Source organism: Triturus cristatus, chromosome 1_2 (genome assembly GCF_964204655.1).
Source record: "Triturus cristatus chromosome 1_2, aTriCri1.1, whole genome shotgun sequence".
Classification (NCBI taxonomy): domain Eukaryota; kingdom Metazoa; phylum Chordata; class Amphibia; order Caudata; family Salamandridae; genus Triturus; species Triturus cristatus.
The window spans coordinates 34617545-34637568 of NC_140580.1; positions in this window are offsets into that span (position 1 = coordinate 34617545).

The window sequence follows — 20024 nt, forward strand, 5'->3', positions numbered from 1 at the left end:
CACCTTTTCAATTACAGGAGTTCGCCTTGAAACAGGGGGTGCCTCAGGGCTCAATATTGAGCCCCCTTCTGTTCAATATTTATATGCAACCTCTTGCATTGGTGGCTAAGGGAAGAGGGTTGTCTCTGGTGTCGTATGCTGAAGACACCCAATTGGTGATCGCTTTCTCTAAGAGAAGTAGTGTCAATCTGGGAAAGTTCAAGGAGGACCTGTTAGAGGTGGCGGACTGGATGGCTGCAAACTGCTTGCAGTTGAATGCCAGTAAGTCCGAGTTTCTGTTATTTGAATTGAATTGATTCTTGTATAGCGCTGCTGTCACCCCACGGGTATCCTGGCGCTCTGATATAAACAAGTATTGCCGGTGCTGAAAGGTTAGGCAGGATGAAGAATTTAGGCTTTCGGGAAGGACCGGGATTTACGGTCCGAGCAGTGTTGGCCAGATAGTCTCAAACCGGCCCCCTTGCCCAAAGCGGCAGTTAAGAATTTGGGTGTGTGGATCAATAGTGGTCTCACCTTCGATACACAATCGAAAGCTGTGGCAGGGGCCTGTTTTGGGCTGTTGCGTGGCTTGAAACCTCTGCTTGGTTTCTTTTCCCCCAAGGTGCGTCAAACCATTATCCAGGCGACAATTTTATCAAGGCTGGATTATGGTAATTCTCTTTATCTTGAGGCCAATATGTCCAGCATCAGGCGCCTGCAGAGAATTCAGAATGCTGCTGCGCGTATTCTGGTGGCACTTCTGAAATCTTGTTAAGTTTAACATGTCTTGCTCAAACTACAATGGTTGCCTGTTGAAAAGCGAATCCAGTTCAAGACCCTTTGTGTATCGCGCAGGATACTGACTCAACAGGCTCCTTTGGGGCTGTCCAATTTGTTACAGTTCTGTGTGCCATGGCGTTCCCTAAGGTCTGCTGACCAAGCTTTGGTTAGCATCCCTCGTGTTTTGAGAGCTAGAGCCGGAGGCCGTTCCTTCCGCAGTCTTGCGGCGAAACTTTGGAATCTGCTTCCGGTATCGATCAGAGGGATCCAGAACCATCTTGCTTTTCGTAAAGCCATCAAGACCTGGCTTTTCCCGGTTTATCCCTAAGCTTCTTTCCTCCCTGGTTACTCTTATTGTCTTTGGTGGCGCTGGGACGCCCCATTATTGGGGCAGCCATGTGCAATACAAATCCGACAAATAAATAAGCAAAAATTAATATAATTTCCTCAACACTAAGTCACCACGCACCCCTGTAATTTACACATTACCCAAAATACATAAAACTCCACCAGGCCGACCTATAGTTTCTGGTTGCGGTTCTATCTTAGAACCACTAGGGCAATATGTAGATTACTTCATTAAAGATTTTGTCTACAGACTGTTACATCAGAGACAGTATGTCAATGATCAATCTGGTCGAACACCATCCCTTTAATCCAGATTCCGACATCCTGTGTACACTGGAAGTCGAATCTTTTTACACGAATATCCCCCAGATTGAGGGGTTACTAGTAATAAAACAAGTTCTCAACACGAGACCACGTCCCTATGCAGACCCTACCATCTTTATTCTGCAACTGCTGGAAATATGCCTAGCAAGGAACTTTTTCCTTTTTGAAGACCAATATTACCAGCAGGCCAGCGGTACTTCAATGGGCACTGTTTTTGCACCTGATTTGGACATACTCTATATGGACAATTTAGAGACAAAACATATCTTGTCTTCATGCAACCCTTTCCAAACGGTACATTGACAACATCTTCTTAATATGGCAAGACTCTGAAGACACCCTTAGACAGTTCCTTCATTGGCTCAACAACTGCCAAGGGCCCAACTTCACACTGGCACATAGCAAAAGAGAGATCCCCTTCCTAGATCTCAAATACCACACAAAAATGGGGAACTAATCACTAGCTTTTTAAGGAAACCCACTGAGCGGAACACACTTCTGAGATATCCACCCCGTGCCTTAAGAGACGTGCTTCCCTATTCACAGTTCCTACGCATCAGGAGAAATTGCACCCTCAAAGAAGACTGCTTCCATGAAGCCAAAGACTTAAACAATAAGCTCACAGCGAGAGGTTATCCATGCAGACTTATACCAACTCACTGAAAAGGGCATGGTATTGTCCAAGGGACTGCCTTTTATCACAGAAAGAAAACCCCCCACAAAATCGTCTAGCCTGTGTTACCACCTTCTCACCAGTTTCCCACACTATGCGCAAGAGCATTCTCAAGTACTGGGAAGCTCTGAATGCGGGTAGTCTCAGACTTGAACGCCCTCTTTTTTGCGTTTCGCAAGAGAAAAAACACAAAGGACTACTTGGTATGAGAAGCACTACCCTCTCCTAAACCCACTGGCACATTGAATGAACACTGGGGCTTTGAACCACTCATGGGTCAGGTTAAATGTGGTAACTGAGTTGCATGTAAAATTACAATTGAATGCAAGGAATTTTGCTTTGGTACGATCAAAATACAGGTAAGGTAATTTTCTAACTGTAACACCTATAATGTTATTTATGCCATACTATGTCCTTGTGACAAAATTTACATTGGGCAGACAACACAGAAAGCACGCATCAGGATCTGCCAACATCGCAGCCGGCTATGCTGCAAAACACCAAATGCCCCACTTGTAGAACATTTTATGGCCTCTGGATACACCGAAGGTGACATCAGGTGGACCATCATCAGTGTGAAAAAACCACCACCACCATGAGGCACGGACATGTCGCAACTCCTTAACAAAGAAGAACTTAAGTGGATCCTACGCACTGGAAGTATACGTACTGGTCTCAGTCGACTTGAGGATTGAAGCACTTTGCTGTAAACCACACTGTATTTGTCCTCTGCGACATGGATCTGTTTTCATACCTTCCAAACTTTCTAAACTGAAGGCGCTCTCCTAATTCTACCCCTTCCAACTATGCTTAACCTTTCAATGAATATTCGGTGTTTCTGTCGCAGGACCTTGCACTCTGTGATACTTTGCATCTATTCCACATTAGGTATATTGAAATGGCGTGTCCACAGCACTAATGACTACTGTATATATTCAAATGTAATTGCTCCAGTTCTTAATCCAACTTGCGGGCTTGTCCCTCATGGAACCAGTGCTTCTTTCCAAGTTACTGAACTGTAGCATTAATCACTACTGTATACATTCTAATGTATTTGCCACTGTACATAATCTAACTTGTGGGCTTTTTCCTCATGGAACCAGTGCTTCTTTTCAGTTTACTGTACTGTTGTCTTAATTCAAGCAAAACATGTATCCCTTTCTGTGTGAGCTGTCCCTTGTGACACTGCTTCGTTCTCCTAACATGAATACTGGCATGCAATAATTATTTTCTGGCTTATATGCTTTCCGTAACAAATTACTTTTTACTACCTTTCCTTTCTACTTGTATTTATCCTGAGGCACTCTTTGCCTTCACCCTGTAAATATGGGTGACGTAGTAAACGCAGTACACCTACCACTCTGGTCTTGTAACCGATCACATGACCTACTACTTCCGGCACCTTACAACAGGCTCGGGCTCACTTTCCTGGAGATGCCTATTAGAAGACACTTTGACTCTGGCGCTTCATACTGACGAGGGAAGCCCTATTCCTGATACCACCCAGGCGCACTGTTGGTGGCCATGCGCTTCAACGCTAATATTCTCATTAACTCGTTCCCCCTCGGTCCATCAAGACCTATTCAAGCAACCCGACGCGGTTCACAGTATCTTTAGTGTATAACCGTAGGATCACAGTATGGTTCCCTCCTTTTCCTTCTATAGTCACCCCGACCATTCCATCACTTGCAGCAATGTCTTCACTGTTTGTTTCCTTTTCTGGTTATATCAATAACCCTCAATTCGGTTTCCCTGGTGCCCTTTGGCACTCCAAGCACGGTCAGTGCAATACTGCCAACGCGGTTAACATCTACATCAGTGGCTCTGCACCGATTGAAGGTACACACATTCACTCCTGTTTTTTTCACTATGCATGAAGTCATGCGGCTCAACTCATTGACTCTTCACTCCCTGATAGTCTTTTCTAGTTTAAACGATCATCAGCTCTACGGCATGATTCTCGCACATGGCAATACACGGTCCACGTGTTATCTTCCTCTGAATATAGGTGTGAGGTTTATTACATTAATCTCTCACTCCCATCCTCACCGGCCCACAGCATGATCCCTACATGTTAATTCTCTAGATGATGGAGAATATCATTTTTTTACACCATATGTGCCACATGACACACCGCCTTTCACCCCACATCGACTCACCACCCCATTTCTTGTACACGCCTCTTTTTGTGACACCGATATAGATTGCAATATTACGCCAAAGATCTCACCTCTCAACATGCATTGCATGTTATTTCACTCCGTTTTTATCAAAATTTCCTAATTCTAATTGTTTTCCTTCTCCCTTATTCCCTAATTGCAGGCAATTGTATTCATGCATGTTACACAATGTCCCGATGATGATCCCAAAATGTTTAAAAGTGAACGAAACATCGTCGACTTAATGTACACCATATACACTTTTCTTTTGAATATTATTTATGTGTAACGGTGTCCCATCGCATTCCTGTTTGTGCTATTTGAATGTGTAACATACAAACAAATCGCTCTGCCTGAGCCATTTCTTGCTTCTCTACTTTGTATTTTTTTACACGTCTAGTAGGATGCAGGCTTGTGTCCCACTTTATTGTTTTCGTTCGATTTTATAAATTAAAAGCATTCCTGTCCAGCTGGACAGCTTTAAATATAGCACTGACTCTGAGTCTATATTCATCCTTCTCCTTAATCATTGCCCCTGTTTAGGGACCACTGTGTTTGAATCCAGTTCTGAAGGCAGCACTCGCTACGATTTGAGTCTTGAGTGGAGTTCAGGCCTCCTGTACGCCTTTCTGCCAATACCACTCCTGTCCAGAGTGTTCAAGACAATCAAGAGTGACCGGGCCCAAGTTATTTTTGCGGCTCCAGACTGGGTCCAGAGAGTCTGATATCCAGAGTTTCTCCAACTAATCATCGATCCTCCGACCAGGCTGTCCCTTTGGGAGGATCTTCTGTCACAGCAGCAGATGAGGGTCCTCCACACAAACCTTACGACTTTACGCCTTCTTGCTTGGAGATCGAGTGGTGGCAGTTGACAGCATTCGATCGTCCTCCCGAAGGCTGTGATGTGATTTTGGCAGTCAGGTGTCCCACCACCAAGACTGTGTACGCCTGCTGGTGGCAGAAATTTGTAACATAATGTACAGAAAGGTCTATTGACCCTCTTTCTGCTTCCCTCGCTCAAGTCCTTCTCTTTATTTTGACCCTTGCCCAACAGGGCTGTGCTCTGGGCACTCTTAAAGGGTACCTTTCGACCTTGTCTGCCTTTTTGAGGCTGCCAGACCCACCGCCTTTATTTAAATCCCCTATTGTGAATAGATTTCTTAAGGGGCTTGTACATATGTTCCCACCTGCCCCATTCATCCTGCCTCAGTGGGACCTTAATTTTGTTCTAACCTTCCTGGTTTGCGCTCTGTTCGAACCTCTGCACAACTGCCCCCTCCGGCTGCTTTCCATCAAAATAGCCTTTTTTGTGACAATAAATTTTGCCAGGAGGGTGAGTGAATTGCAGGCTCCTTAATCCAAGCCTCCTTACCTGACCATATTTCCTTCGCACTAGGGCCTCTTTCTTACCAAACGTGGTATCACCATTCCATGTGGGGCAATTACTCATGTTGCCAACTTTCTATGCTCCTCCACACCCCTATAAAGAGGGGCAACAACTCCACCATCTGGACCCAAAAAGAGCATTGTCGTTCTACCTTGACCACACTAGTTCAGGGTGGACAACCAAGTCTTCGTGGGGTATGTTGGATCAAAGAAAAGTTGTGCGATGCAGTAGAGAACTGTCTTGTGATGGGTCATCCTCTACATCAAAATTTGCTACACTCTGGCCAAGAAACAGCCTCCTGAAGGCTTAGGAGCTCATTCCACCAGAGATAAAGCTGCGACTACAATTTTGCAATGTGGTGTAACAGTCCTTGACATTTGTCAGGCAGCAATGTGGGAGTCACTACACTTGTTCACTAAGCACTACTGCCTGGACAGTCAAGTCCACAGTTTTGGCCTTTATAGCTGCTCTTGTCCACAATACCTGCTCCGTGGATGCTATTGCTTGGGTATCTATTCTAAGGTAAGGCATCTGCGGTCAGATGTCTCTATCAGATGGACAAGTTACTTACCTTCAGTAACGCCTTATCTGGTGGAGACATAATCTAGCTGCAGATGCCTTACCTACCCACCCATCCTCGCCGCACTGCAGACAGGTTTTTAGGGTCAGGGCTGATCCCTTTCAGGGCCCTTGTTCTAAACACACCACTGTCAGGGTACTTCATGTCTGTGCTCCTGGTGTGGAAAGTCATGAAAAGTAGCTGACATCAGTGCACTGAGGTGATGCCTATGTAGGTGATGCGGACATGACTTCTGACGACGCCACACAGAACTGACCGATGCCACCTACCGGCGTGCAACAGTATTGCTCAAGAAAAAGTTTTTCTGATCCAGCCCGATGCCTGAGATATTCTAAGATAAGGAATCTGCGGCTAGATTATGTCTTTACCAGATAAGTAGTTACCGAAGGTAAGTAACTTGCCTATCAGTGGAGTCCATAACACCAGACCTTTGGGTGCAAAGTATTGTGGAAAAGAGGTGTGCCCTACCCTTTCAAGAATTTTCCCTACCTTTTCCTCTTCAAACATATTCTGTTTTCGCAGACCATATTCGGCTCCTTTCAGCGGTTTGTGAGAAAGTGCCATCTTTCTTGCATGGTATGCCCCCACGTTTTGCTGAATTGCTGAATGTACTTTTACTGAGTGTGCCCTGGACTCCTGCCAGTCAGGTGCCCAGGGCCTATGTTCCTTCCCTGAAAACCTCAAACCCAAATTGGCAAACCCTGGCCACATGTCAGCCCCTGGTAAATGGTACCTTAGGTACCCAGGGCCTTGTGACCAGGGAAGGCCTCTAAGGGCTGAAGCACTCATTGTGCCACCCTCGGAGGCCCTGTACCCTAACACACACACACTGCCCTTACAGGCTGAGTGTCTGGGTACAAGACAAAACCCATTGGTCCCTGCCTTTACCTACCTGTAACGCCCCTAAATCTAGTATTTAGGGGCACCCTGAAGCTTCCTTCCTTAGATTCCAGATTCCGAAAAACAAAGAAGAGCAAGAAGAAAGAAGACCTGCTGTGCAGCTGCTAAGAAGAGGAAGACATCAACTGCTTTGGCCCCAGCCCTACCGGCCTGTCGACCCTCGAACCAGCTCCTGCTACATCCCGGCACCTCTTGTGGCCAGCAACCTCACACACACCGGAGGACCTGGCTACCTTTTGGCTCTAAGCACCTGGGACTCCCATGAGCAGAGGCTCTGCTCAAAACCAGCTTCTAACCCCTTGCATCAGCCCGGAACCGCGAACCCTGCACACTCTGCACCTGCCAAGCCTGGCCTGTGCCGGAGTGAACAAAAACCCCGAGGACGTCCCCCCGGCGACTGTGACCCCGAATCCGGCACCCAAGGACTCACCTCGACGCTCCTGACGACGCCTGCAGCCTCAGAACCAGGTACCCCCCCCCCTCAACCGCGATCAACAGAGGGTAAGATTTCCCGACACCAAAAGGCACCCCTGCACCCGGCGCCCTGCGGCCCCCTGTGCCCAACTCCTGGGTACCTACCTATCCTCCAACTACCCAACTTACCTCTCGAAGTGGTGATGGCACCTGAAGAATCTTCGTCCCCGAGCTTGCAGCCTTTGTTCAACCAGGAGCTTTCCTATTGAAATCCATTGAGCGCCCGAAGGCTCAAAAGCACCCTGCACCCAGCCGCCCGAGTAGCCCTGGCAGTGTAACCTCTACACCTATCTACTTCCCCATTTGCCCTGAGCAAGTGACCAGGAGCCCAGCTCCCACAGCCGCGTGGCCTGCTAGTCAGCAGCCACCAACCAAGGCCCCCCTGCCTCCCATAGGATAACATTGGGCCTAACTCAATCTGCACCCGGCTGCCCCTGTGCCGCTGAGGGTGTAACAACTGTACTTACCTGACCCTGGGAACCCCTGAGTCTGTGCCCAGAACCTTAACTGTGCCAGTCGAGTACTTACCCAAAAGCTGATAGCCCAATTTTCCTCCATAGGGTAACATTGGCTGGTTTCTTATGAAATTTCTTCTAAATGTGGAGTTTCTAAAACTTAAAATATTCACCTAAAATCAACCGAGTAACGAAATCGGAAATACTCACCTGCTATTAGGAGAGATCCCAGTGCTGGATCTTGGTGCCCAGCACTGACCCTGAAAGGTACTCAAAACCGTACTTACCATTAACCCAGTTTTCTTCCATAGGAAATCATTAACTGTTTTTCTGTGAAATTTCTTATGTCAATTTTTGAAAACTACAAATATTCTTTAAAAATCGTACCAACTCTGAAAACGTAATTGCTTACCTGTTTTAGATTGAGGTCCCAGTACTGAGCCTAGGAGCCCAGTACTGGATTACAAAAGTAACTAGAACATACCATACCTGTAACTTGAATTTTCTCCCATAGTGTCAACTTTTAAAATAGCAAAATATTGCCTAAAAATCACAACAGTAACTAAGTCGACTTTACTCACTTGTTTCTAAGAACTGTCCCAGGACTGAATCTAGAATCCAGTCCTGGAGTTAGAAAAGTAATCCTGAAAGTAATCTATTTCAAATAACTTTAAACTTCCATTGAGCTCAATGCATTATTGTGTTTGAAATTGTGTTGCCTATTGCAACAATCTGTAACTATCTACAAAACTCAATTGCATATTGCAAAAGTATTCAACTAAAGCCTCTCATCCTGAGAAAGTATATTGTAATACCTAATGTTGGTTCTAAAATAAAACAAACATATTTTTTATATTAACTATTGGCCTAGAGTTCAGTTATTGAGTGCGTGAGACCATTTGCTGACTGAGTGTGTACAACAAATGCTTTACACTGTCCTCTGATACTGCCTTACTGCTCGACCAAGCTACCACTTTAGAGAGTAAGGTTATATCTAACTTTAGCCTCTGCCAAACCTCTGGTGACTGTGGACTCTGTATACACTGTACCTATTTGGGAACAGTATATACAGAGCCACTTTCTCACACGGTTCTATCTCTACTCCTAACTGGTGCAGTAGAGTTGGTCGTAAAGCAGGAACGGGTCAGGGATGCTACTCGCAGTATTTCCTGACTCCCAAGAAGGAGGGTCATTTATGTCTAATCCTGGATCTCAGGATTTTCAACTGGTTTCTCAAACAGGAAAAGTTCAAAATGCTGACCCTAGCACAGATTCTTCATGCGATGGAGATGGAAGACTGGATGGTGTCAATCGACTTAATGGATGCCTATTTCCTCATCCCAGTCGCACAGGAAGTATTTACTCTTCACGGTAGGGTCTCAGAACTTCGAGTTTGCTGAGGAGGACTGACACAGAGGCAGAGCACCTCCCATTTCCTTTACCACCACACAGCCTTCGGGCCACCGCCAACTCTGGGCACCGACTCACCTCATCTCTCAAAGCCCTAAGATCTTCCGTAAGCCAAAGACGCTTTTTTTGCCAGCACCAAGGCCACAGTTGACTCCAAGGCCACCATTGGCACCAAGGATTCTATTGACTGCAGGCTCAGAGTGACCTATCCTCAAGAGATTGCAGGAGGAGTTGGATGCAAGGCACAAGCGACTTTTCATCAATCCCCAAAAAGAGAAAATCTTGACAAAGCTCCCTTTAGCAACACCTTCGGAGACTTTGCCTTGGAAAATAAACTAACTTTTGCCTGTCTGATGAGGACGCTGGTATTGATTCCCCGGATGCGTTTTCCACAGTGTAAGTGGCGCAGTTGATGATCTGATGATCCAGAGTTACTGGCTTGGTGGCTGGGGATTGGTGTGTATCCAAAGTCGTACGGCCACCAGGTGGATTCCCAGGACATGGAGTTTTTTCTGAAAATCACTACTTCTGTCTTGTCAGTGTTAAGCTTGGGACAGTTGGCCTTCATCCAGAGGGTGACTTCAGTTATGCTTGTGGCGAACTTGTTCCTTGTGTTGGGTCTCTTGTCCAGGAGAAACGAGTATGAACTGCATGTTGTCACTGTAGGAGAGGATGTATATGTTGTGTGCGCTATTGACTTTGGCCACAGAAGTCTCCTAAGTGTTGAAGAGTGGCAGGCTAAGGGACAATCCTTGAGCCACTCCACAGATGAGTTTGCTGGCTTCCAAGTAGTCTGGTGCTAGGCTGAGGCTGACAGCTTGTGTTCTGTCTTTCAAGAAGGAGCAGATTGGTGAAAGAGTGGATCATTGGATGCCAATCTAATGCAGGGTCTGATGAGGATGGGTTGTGAGACGATGTTGAAGGCTGCAGAGAGGTCCAGGAGGATGAGGGCTGCCGTATCTCCTCTGTCCAGGATCAAGAGGATGTCATCTGTGGTGAGGATGAGTGTTGGTTCTGTTCTGACGTTGAGCCTGAAGCCGGAGTGTGTGCTTTCAAAAAGGTTGTGTTTAATGGGGTGGTTGGTGAGGCATCTGTTGAGCCTTTGAGGGACCTTTGCCTAGTACAGTAGGAGGGAAATCGGTCTGTTGTTGGTGAGCGGGTCGGTGGAGGGTTTCTTGAGCAGAGAAGTGACTGTGGCACGTTTCCATGCATCTGGGAAGGAGGCTGAGTCGATAGAGGCGTTGAGGTTTAAGTTAAGAGCTTCAATATTGGGTGAGTCCTTTGGTGAAAGCTTGGTGAGGCAAGGGGTCAGACGGGGCCCCAGAGTGGATGGGTTTCATGGTATAGGTAGTCTCATTTGTGGTGATACTAGACCACATGGTCAGGGTCAGTTCTTGGGCTGAGATGGGTAGAGGAGTAGCGAGGGCGACTGGAACTGGTTGAGGGTTGAAGTTGTAATAAATGGATCTTCTCTTGTTGCAGTGGAACTCCAAGACCTTCATGCAGAGGTCTTGTGAGGGGGTATTGTTGTTGGAGGCAGTATCAGGCACGTTGAACTCTTTAACGATGGGGAAGATTTCTTTGCTTGTTGTAGTGCTGGTGTCAATTTGGTCTATGAGTGTTATGCGCTTGGTGTTCCAGATCTGTTGGAATTGTCTCAGAGCAGATATGGAGATGTCTTGATCCATTGTGTCTGGGCTCCCTCTCTACTTACACTCCAACTGCTTGCAGTGGAGTTTCATCATCCTGTGTTCCTGTGTGTACCAGCTGGCTTGCTGTTTTGTGGTGCTTTAGGGGTGTCAGGCTGTCAAGGCATGCAGTGATCCAGCTGTTGAAGTTCTCAGTGGTTACCGTCAGGCTTCTGATTTGCTCCGGTTGGTCTACAGAGAGTGGGCATCCAGTCCTCCTCTGAGATGTCCTTCTGGATACTGGAGACAGGTCTGGTAGTGGTAAGTTTGCAGTGATGTAGGATGGGGGATGCTGAACCTAATGAGGGCGTGGTCTTTCCGGGTGATTGGTGTTAATATTGTTGACTGATGGCGCTGAAGGAGGTGAATGTCAGGCCCCAAGTGTTGACCAGTGGCGTGGGCGGGTCAGGTGATGTGTTGGGTGAGGCCGAGGTGTTCTAGAAAGGCAACCATGTTCAAGTCGGTGCAGTCTTCCAGGTGAAAGTTCAGGTCTCCTATCCTTGGCTCGGAGCACATATGTTATTCGTTATAAACCCTTACCTGATGTTGACATGTAGGAATATTGTTTTAGAGAGGTTTGATCTATAGGAGTATATAAGTTATGTTGCTCCAACTGGCACCAGACTGCCTTACTGGAAAGTATTGTCACCAATGGTTTTTACAAATTCCCAAAAAAGAGTTCAATTCTCTGAGGAGGTGAAAGTGGTGATGAGGAGTGCAACAAAGTCTGTGATACTGCTAATGAAGTTGGTGCAAGGTCCTGGTGGTGTGCATACCAGGCTGAAGTTTGCTGTGATGTGCAGTTTGAACATAAGGTGTCCATGCGGCTAGTGGATGTGCCTGTGGAGGTGGTGCACCTGATAGTGTCCTTGAATGTGATGGTGGTGACTCCTCTTGGCTTGTGTTGCCCGTTCTGCCTAGCAGTCTTGTAGCCGGTGGGAATGTATGTGGTGATGTCCGATCCCAAGGCTGTGTTTAGCCATGTTAATGTGAGGAAGAGCAAGTCCACATCCCATATTTCCGTGGCGTGTTTGGTGAGCAAGATGATGTTAACATGCATGAGAGTGCAGAGAGGTTTGTTGGAAGTGGCTGATCTGTGAGTGTGAGAGAAAGTAATCTTGGGTGCGGTCTGTGTGAGTGATAGAAGTGCATGCTGTGGAGGTGAGCAGAAGAATGTGTAGGAGGTGCAGGAGACTGCTCCTGTGCTGTGCAGTGTGGCGGGATTGCTGGGATTGAGTGTGTGGAGGAGTGCAGCTGGGTGGGGTTGGGGAAAGCCAGAGTTCCTGGTGCGGGGCGCAGTCCAGCCACGTTTGGTCGCTATTAATTTGGTCTGAGGGAGAGGCATGCAGGGTGGGAGGCGCGGTAACAGGTAAAGAGTGTAGGGGGTGAGAAGAGTTGAAAAACGAGGGTACAGCTAAGGAGAAATGGCACAAAACAGAAGATCACAATTTAGGTAGAGCGGCACAAAGCAAATGCCACAAAACAGAGAAGGCACACAATCCGAGTGAAAAACTGAGCAAAGAAGCACAAAGTAAAGGTCACAAAATAGAAATGGCGCAAAAACAAATTGAAAACGTGTACAAAGCAAAGGTCACAGAGCTGAGAGACGGCAAAAAAACTGCAAAGAAATGGGGCAAAGAGGCACAAAGCAAAACGACACAAAAGAGAGATCAGGTATAAAAACAGAGTAAACAAGCACTGCCAAAGCCAATAGGTCTCGGCAATTTCCGAGTTTGAAACTATTGGCGTTGTCAATGTGAATGTCTTTTAGATGTATTTGGTCGCATTGCTGATGTTACTGTGACACTGTTAGTGTGGTACTGTTAGTGTGTTTTATCAATGAGAACTAGTCTGTCAAGACGTGATGAGAAGACTCAAAAACTGTGTGATGTTGCCAGAAGGAAGACATTTTCTTTCTTAATGAAGCCCTCACCCACCAACCTAGTTGGTGGCATGCTTCATCATCAGGCCCACCTGGTGATACCGAGTGTGTCCCTGGTGTGCTACAACGCCTGTGTTACAGCGGAGCGGGTATACTTGCTGAGTGTGTGGTGTGATGTTAGTGTGACCATAGCCACAAGCAATAACAGAAGAACATATGAGTGCAAAGTGAGAAAAGAAGACTTGGTAAAATGAAAGAAAGTTAACTATAGAAAATAAACCTTTGCAATTTTGTTTGTCCTGCTGGGCATGTTAACGCCAGTCACATGCCTTCTCTGCATGGCACTAAGATTTAAAAAGAACAAAATAGTACCATAATCACATAATTATTAAGAAATGTGGTAAACCATTGACTGCAAAATTGGGTGAAAATCTAGGTAAAGGTTGAAGGGATTGGAAGGAAAGACCTGGGGGGCCAAAAATAGAGTGAGGACTTCCCATAATACGATCTCACAGAGAATCGAGCGGAAGAGCACTAAAGGAGGTGTGGCAGCCAGCTGGTGGACTACGAGGGAGGGCAAGGAAGGAGGTCATTGTAGCATCCTCACCAACCTGGTAGCATGTAAATAAATTACGCCACACAGAGCTTGGTATTACACATCTTTATTCTCTAGAGTGTATTTTATTAACCATACCCCAGTCACTTAAGTCACTAAACTACAGAGTCTGTCAGAGACCCCACACTCTATAGTCCACGAGACGCTACATCTCCCCCTTTGTTAAATAAAAAGTACAAAAAAAACATATATCTATATACATATACACATTATAGATCCTCGATGAGTCGTCTATGAGCGTGAACCACTCTTCCAGGTCTCGTGGTGTGAGGCTGAGGAAATACAGGAGAAACAACCTTAGCAGGCAGTGGTTATCTAGAGACTGATGGACTTCTGGGGCTCTCCTGGCCCTCTGATGACAGTCTCACTCCGGATGTCTGGAGCCGACAGACTTTGAGGCAGGTTCTTGAAATGTGAGGAATACCTCGTAATGGACGTTCCAGAATGGTGAGCAATCACCATGTGTACCTTACTAGTCACAACTTGCGATAGATTAGCATCGATTGGAGCATCCGATTTCCTGGACTTGTGAGATGAATTAGTGAGTTGAACTTTATGAGCATCATTTGTTCTTCCAGTAGTCCACTGGGGCAACTTGGTACCAATGGTTCTCCTGAACATCAGAGTGGCCAGGTTTTTGCTGGCTGTAGAATGGGAGGGGACATCTGTAAGCACAAAGTAAATTGAAAAAGGACTTAAGCTCAAGTCCTTCTAGCTCAGCACGCTGGACAACCTTCTTAAGAGTGCTCATAAAACATTCAACAATTACATTAGCCTCAGAACACTGCTATGTGCCACGCTCCAGGCCACTTGATTACTTTCATTGCGATATAACATTGTAAATGAACTTGTTCTGCAACAGTGTTTCTTCTGTTACTGAACTTTGTTCAGCCACCTCCCTCTGTAACCGTATATCTGCTGTACAATGTAACTTTGTTGAGACACTTTTCTTTGCCTGTACTGCTTATTCTTTGCATCTCAGTCATTAAACTTTGTTTTTGTTTCTCTCTGCCTGCACTAGCCAGACTTTTTTCTGTTGTTTTCCCCAGTTCACCGTCTGCTATTGTTGCTGTGTTTTTTGCCCATGCTTGCCACTTCCAGCTAAGCTTCACACACCGGCCAGGAACTACTAAATGGATGCCGCAGCGGGCGCGTCAAAGGCAAGCCTGCAGCCATCTGCGCCTGGACTGCGTCCAGCGGCAGTTACCCTAGCTCTCCTGCCATCCGTCGGTACACCGCCACTGAGCCCTGGACCCCGAACTCGCAACAGCAGCTGCTACTGCATCTCGCCTTGATCCACAATAGCACCTTTTGCCTGCCGGCACTGCCTCTTCACCTGCAAAAACGGAGCACCCTCCGGTATGGCCTCCTCTGTCACAGCAACCACAGCCACCACAGAACATCTCCACTGCCTCCTGTTCAACACAAGATTTCTCTGTAAACACACAACATTATCTTGTACACCATCACCTCCATCACCCTGACGCTGTCTTCCTCACCAAGACATGGCTCAACCCCGCATAAGCGCCTGACGTTGCCTCAGCAACACCCAACTTCTACAAGATAACACACCAAGACCACATCAACAAACATGGAGATGGAATCATAGTCATCCACAAGGACACAATCCATTGCACCACCATGACTGATGATGCCACCCCGATCATGGAACATCTCAACTTCCAACTCCACACCAACAGCAAAACCACCATCAGAGGCACCCTTGCCTACAGGCCTCCGGGCCCCTGCTTCTGAAGTGTCAATCCTGATGTCATAGCCCCGCTCCCCAAAAGATGTCGCACCACCAAGGACATCACAGACCGAGTCTCCTTCAAAACCTCATGCAAACAATACCACCAACTCCTGAAGAGGAGTAAAAGTAACACACTTTCCACCCACATTGAAGCCAGCTCCAACCTCAGTGAAGAGCTTTTCAACATCTTCAGGGAGTTCTCCAACCCCTCAGCCTCCGAAAACCTCATCACCCTCCTCCCAGGAACTCTGTGACACCCTGGCGACAACATCAGCGACATCTACAAAAACTTAGAGCACCAACCCACCGCTATCAACATTCTCAGCCTCGTCGCTCCTACAGATGCAAACCCCAGCCATCTGCTAACCACCTGGGACCAGCTCATTGCTTAAAACTCACTCCACTCAGGAGCAGCTACCACATTTTCAACCTGTGAAACAAGTCGATTAGCAAAGAACTCCGCACGATCCTCCGTGCATCCATCGCCATGGCCACCTTTCCCGAGGAATGGAAATATGCTGAAGTCAAACTACCCCAGCGAACTCAATTTTTTTAGCACATCTCTCTGCTCCCTTTCCCTCCAAGGTCCTTGAGTAAGCCATCAACCGCCAACTCACAGAATCAAAATCGTCCTCAAAGTTGCCACCAATGACCTCAGTTCCCTCCTTCATCGAAGAGAAACAATGGTTCTGACCCTCCTCAACTTCTCAGCAGCGTTCAACACCATTTCCCACTCACCCTTATCAAAAGGTTTCACCACATCACAATTCAAGGAGATGCCCTCCGATGTCTTGCCTCCTTCCTCAGCATAAGAACTCAGAAAAGGCCTTCCTCCCTTCACCTACGAACATAAGAGCATCATCTGAGCAATCCCTCTAAGCTCTTCCCTCAACCCCACCCTGTTTAACACTTACATAACCCCCCGGCCAACATCATCCAAACACATGGACTGAACATCATTTCCTAGGCCGATGACATCCAGCTCATCCTCTTGCTCTCAAAAGAGCCCACCATGACGAGTGACAACTTCCACAGATGCAGGGTGATCATTTCCAGCTGGAAGAAAGACAACTGCCTGAAACTCAGCACTGACAAAATGGAAGTTCTGATCTTCGGAAACAACACTTCCCCTTGGAATGACTCCTGGTGGCCTTCCGAACTAGGACCCTCACCCACACCAATAGACCATGCCCGCAACCTTGGCATCATACCTGACAGCAAGCTCCCCATGAAAAACAAAATCAACACGGTCTCCTCCGCATGTTTCCTCACCCTTCGCATGCTCTGCAAGATCTTCAAATGGCTCCCAGTCTACATCAGATGAACCATCACCCAAGCCTTAATCACCAGCAGACTGGACTACAGCAACACACTCTGCAGGAGTCACCTCACATCTCCTAAAGAAACTACAGATCATACAGAATTAGGCTGCCAAACTCATCCTTTACCTCCCCAAGTGGACCCACATCATCGCCCACCTCAGAAAACTCTACTGGCTCCCCATCCAGAAGAGATGTCACTTCAAGATGCTGATCCAGTCATACAAGGCCGTGCACAATCAAGAACCAGCATACATCAACCACTGCCTAAACTTCCACCAACCCACCAGACACCTTGCTCCACCTTCCTTCACCTCTCTCTCACCCCTCGGATAATTCCCCAGCAAGACCTGGCTGTACAACTAAGCCTATGCAGCAAGACCCTCAGTGCATGGATACCCTCACGGTTGATGAGCCCCGCGTTACTAATCCGGTTGATTGATTGACGCTTGATATTCAAATGAGTAAGAAAGTCTTTAAATTCCATACCATTAAATGATTAACCAACGTCAGATTTTAGAATGAACGGAACAACCCAGGCTGCAAATATGCCTTCTACTTTTCCAATTACTCAAACATTCCGTTTTGTTAACTCGCTCAATGGGGCACTCACAGTGGCAAAGTCATGGATTTACCAGGAACAGAAGCTGGCCATACCAAGAAAAGAACCCAGCATGGTTACATTTTGTGGAGGGGATGTAGATGACAAAACCTGATCCTTGGCTGGATCTGGAGTTATTCCTCCTTCCCAGAAAATGTGCCCAAAGAAGATTTGTTTTGTGAAGTTTTTTCAGCATTCAATGTAAGATGTAAGACCTGCATCAGCAAGTAGATGGCACACTTGTGTAAGTGCACTATCATGTTCCTTTCTTGTGGCCCCCAAATACTAGTATATCATCACTGTAGTTGAAAGCATGTGTGACAGGCTGTAGAATGCGACGAATAAGATCAGCAGCTGAAGACACTCTGAAACTCAATATTTCGTATCTCAACAAACTAACATGAGTTGGAAAGATAGTAATATACCTGACATTTTCTTCCAGTTCGAGCTGATGATATCCTTTGTCCAGATCAAGGTGCAAAAAGACTTTGGCACCATTCAGCTGGCTAATCATATCGGCAATGTGCGGACCTGGGTGTCATTCTCTTTTGATTGCCTTGTTTGGTTGACGTATGTCAACACAGATTCGCATAGACCCTCCACTGCCCTTTTTCGATACCATCACTATCGGCAACACCCATGGCATTGGACCAGTAGAGTGCTCAATTATATCATGGTATAGTGAAGTCTAAATTTCTTTTTCAGCAGCCTCTTGTCGATTTAATGCAATTTGCCGATTTTGTTGAGCACTGATGCAAACTGATTCACTATGTCATGATGAGCATTGATATTGTAATGCACAGGATTTAGTCCCATGTCAGCAGCTGTGCAGAAGCTGAGCAAACATGCACTCGACAAACGGCCCTTAAGGACATGGATTGGGGCTTGTACCTTAGTCGTCTTATGTTTCATAGTCGCAATAAAGGAACCTTGACTTTGCAATGGTGTTGAGGCTGCACACATGTATACTTTGGTTTTCGATGGGGTGAGACGGGCACTGGAGACAGTTCATGGTACTTTTCAACTGACATGATATTTATCCACACACCAGTGTCTATGATAAACAGTATATAGCAACCATTAACCTTCAATTTTATTTAGGAACAATGTCCAAATGAATCTCCGGATTTCACTTGTTGATTCTTTTACGACTTGTATTCTTTCTTGCAAGAAATCAGACCTACATGCGCACATCTTTCAGTAGTCCGCATCAACAGTGCACACCCATCTTCTTCACTATCGCTCGACAGTTTAGTCGAAGAACCTTTTGACATGAAATTAGGAGACAATCGGCCTCTTTCAGTTTCTGCGTGCCTCAACTGAGTTTGCCGTTTACTTCAGTGGGCATGACTGAAATGCTTCTAGAACCTTTTGCCAGCCAGCTTGTCTTCATGACGTGACATACTTACTTTTTCTCTCGCTTTGCAAACTGTTACAAAATAGTTCTCTTTACTACTGTTTTAAATATTTGCTCAGTGGGGGGGACATTTACCTTCATGTAGAAATTTGAAAATCCACATTGAAAACACAGCTTCGCCTTCTTCAGAGACATCACTTTGCGGTCTTCTACCTAGTGTTTTTTCTAGTTTTTCATTCTCTACGCTGATTCACTCTGGGCTTCTCCAGTCTCCATGTCAGCGGCTTGTTTGTTGGCATGTTCCTCAGCTCTGGCTGCATAAGCACACACTCCAGATTGAGCGTCTCTCTCAGCATTTGGCGTCTGAAGGAATCAGGCAGGCAACTATCTAGAACTCTGAGATGTATGGCTTCTTCATCATTAAATTTGTTGAACTTACAGTGTTTGAGCATTTCAAGTCTATCATTTCAAATCTATCGTTTCACCATCTCTCTGTCTCTCCTTACTGAAGATGTATGTGAGAGGCTGTCTTATTATATGGTTCTCACTTATGTAAGTGTAGCACCCTGCACTAATCTAGACAACCCTTATGGTGATTTTAGTGGTCTTAGACAACCTTAGAAAGCTCTCTAAGTGGTAGCTGTGGAGAGCAGCCTTCAGGCTTAGTCCAGAAGGAGTGTAAAGCAGTTTGTTTTACCAGAACGTAATCTTATCGATATAGATTAAGTGAAAAAGAACAACACAGTATTTATAAAAATCAGTATTTATTGCAAAGTACTCACTAACACATACAAATATTTCCTACACAGAGATATACACAAAGCACACAATACTTTGCGAAGAAAACAGGTAAGTAGCACTATATACTCAGTCGTCACCCGGGGGGACCAAACCATATACTAAAATTACTAAAATAGTGGGTTACGAACCACAACCGAAGTCAATACTATACCCAGAAGACTGAGAAGTGGAGGGGACCCAAGGAACCACCCAAGGTAAGTAGCCAGGTACCCACGGAGGCCATGCTGTCGCGGTTGCGATTTTAAAGAAGTGGACACTGAAGAGACCCCATGAAAGACAGGAGTTTGAAGAGCCACCCCACACATGGATATCCTAGGAACCAGGATACCTACACCAGGGAAGCTGGGTGAACAGGTGTGAAGTGGCATCAGAAACCGCTGTCGAACTTAATGGAGGACTTCAGGAAGATGCCGCTGTTGAAGGTGAAAGTGTCAGGTGGAACCCAAAGGTGTATTCAGGAGGAGAAGTACCTGCAAGCAGAGGGGACAGAGTCTATGCCACCCAGGAGGCACAGGAGACGAAGGCCCACCGATGTCCG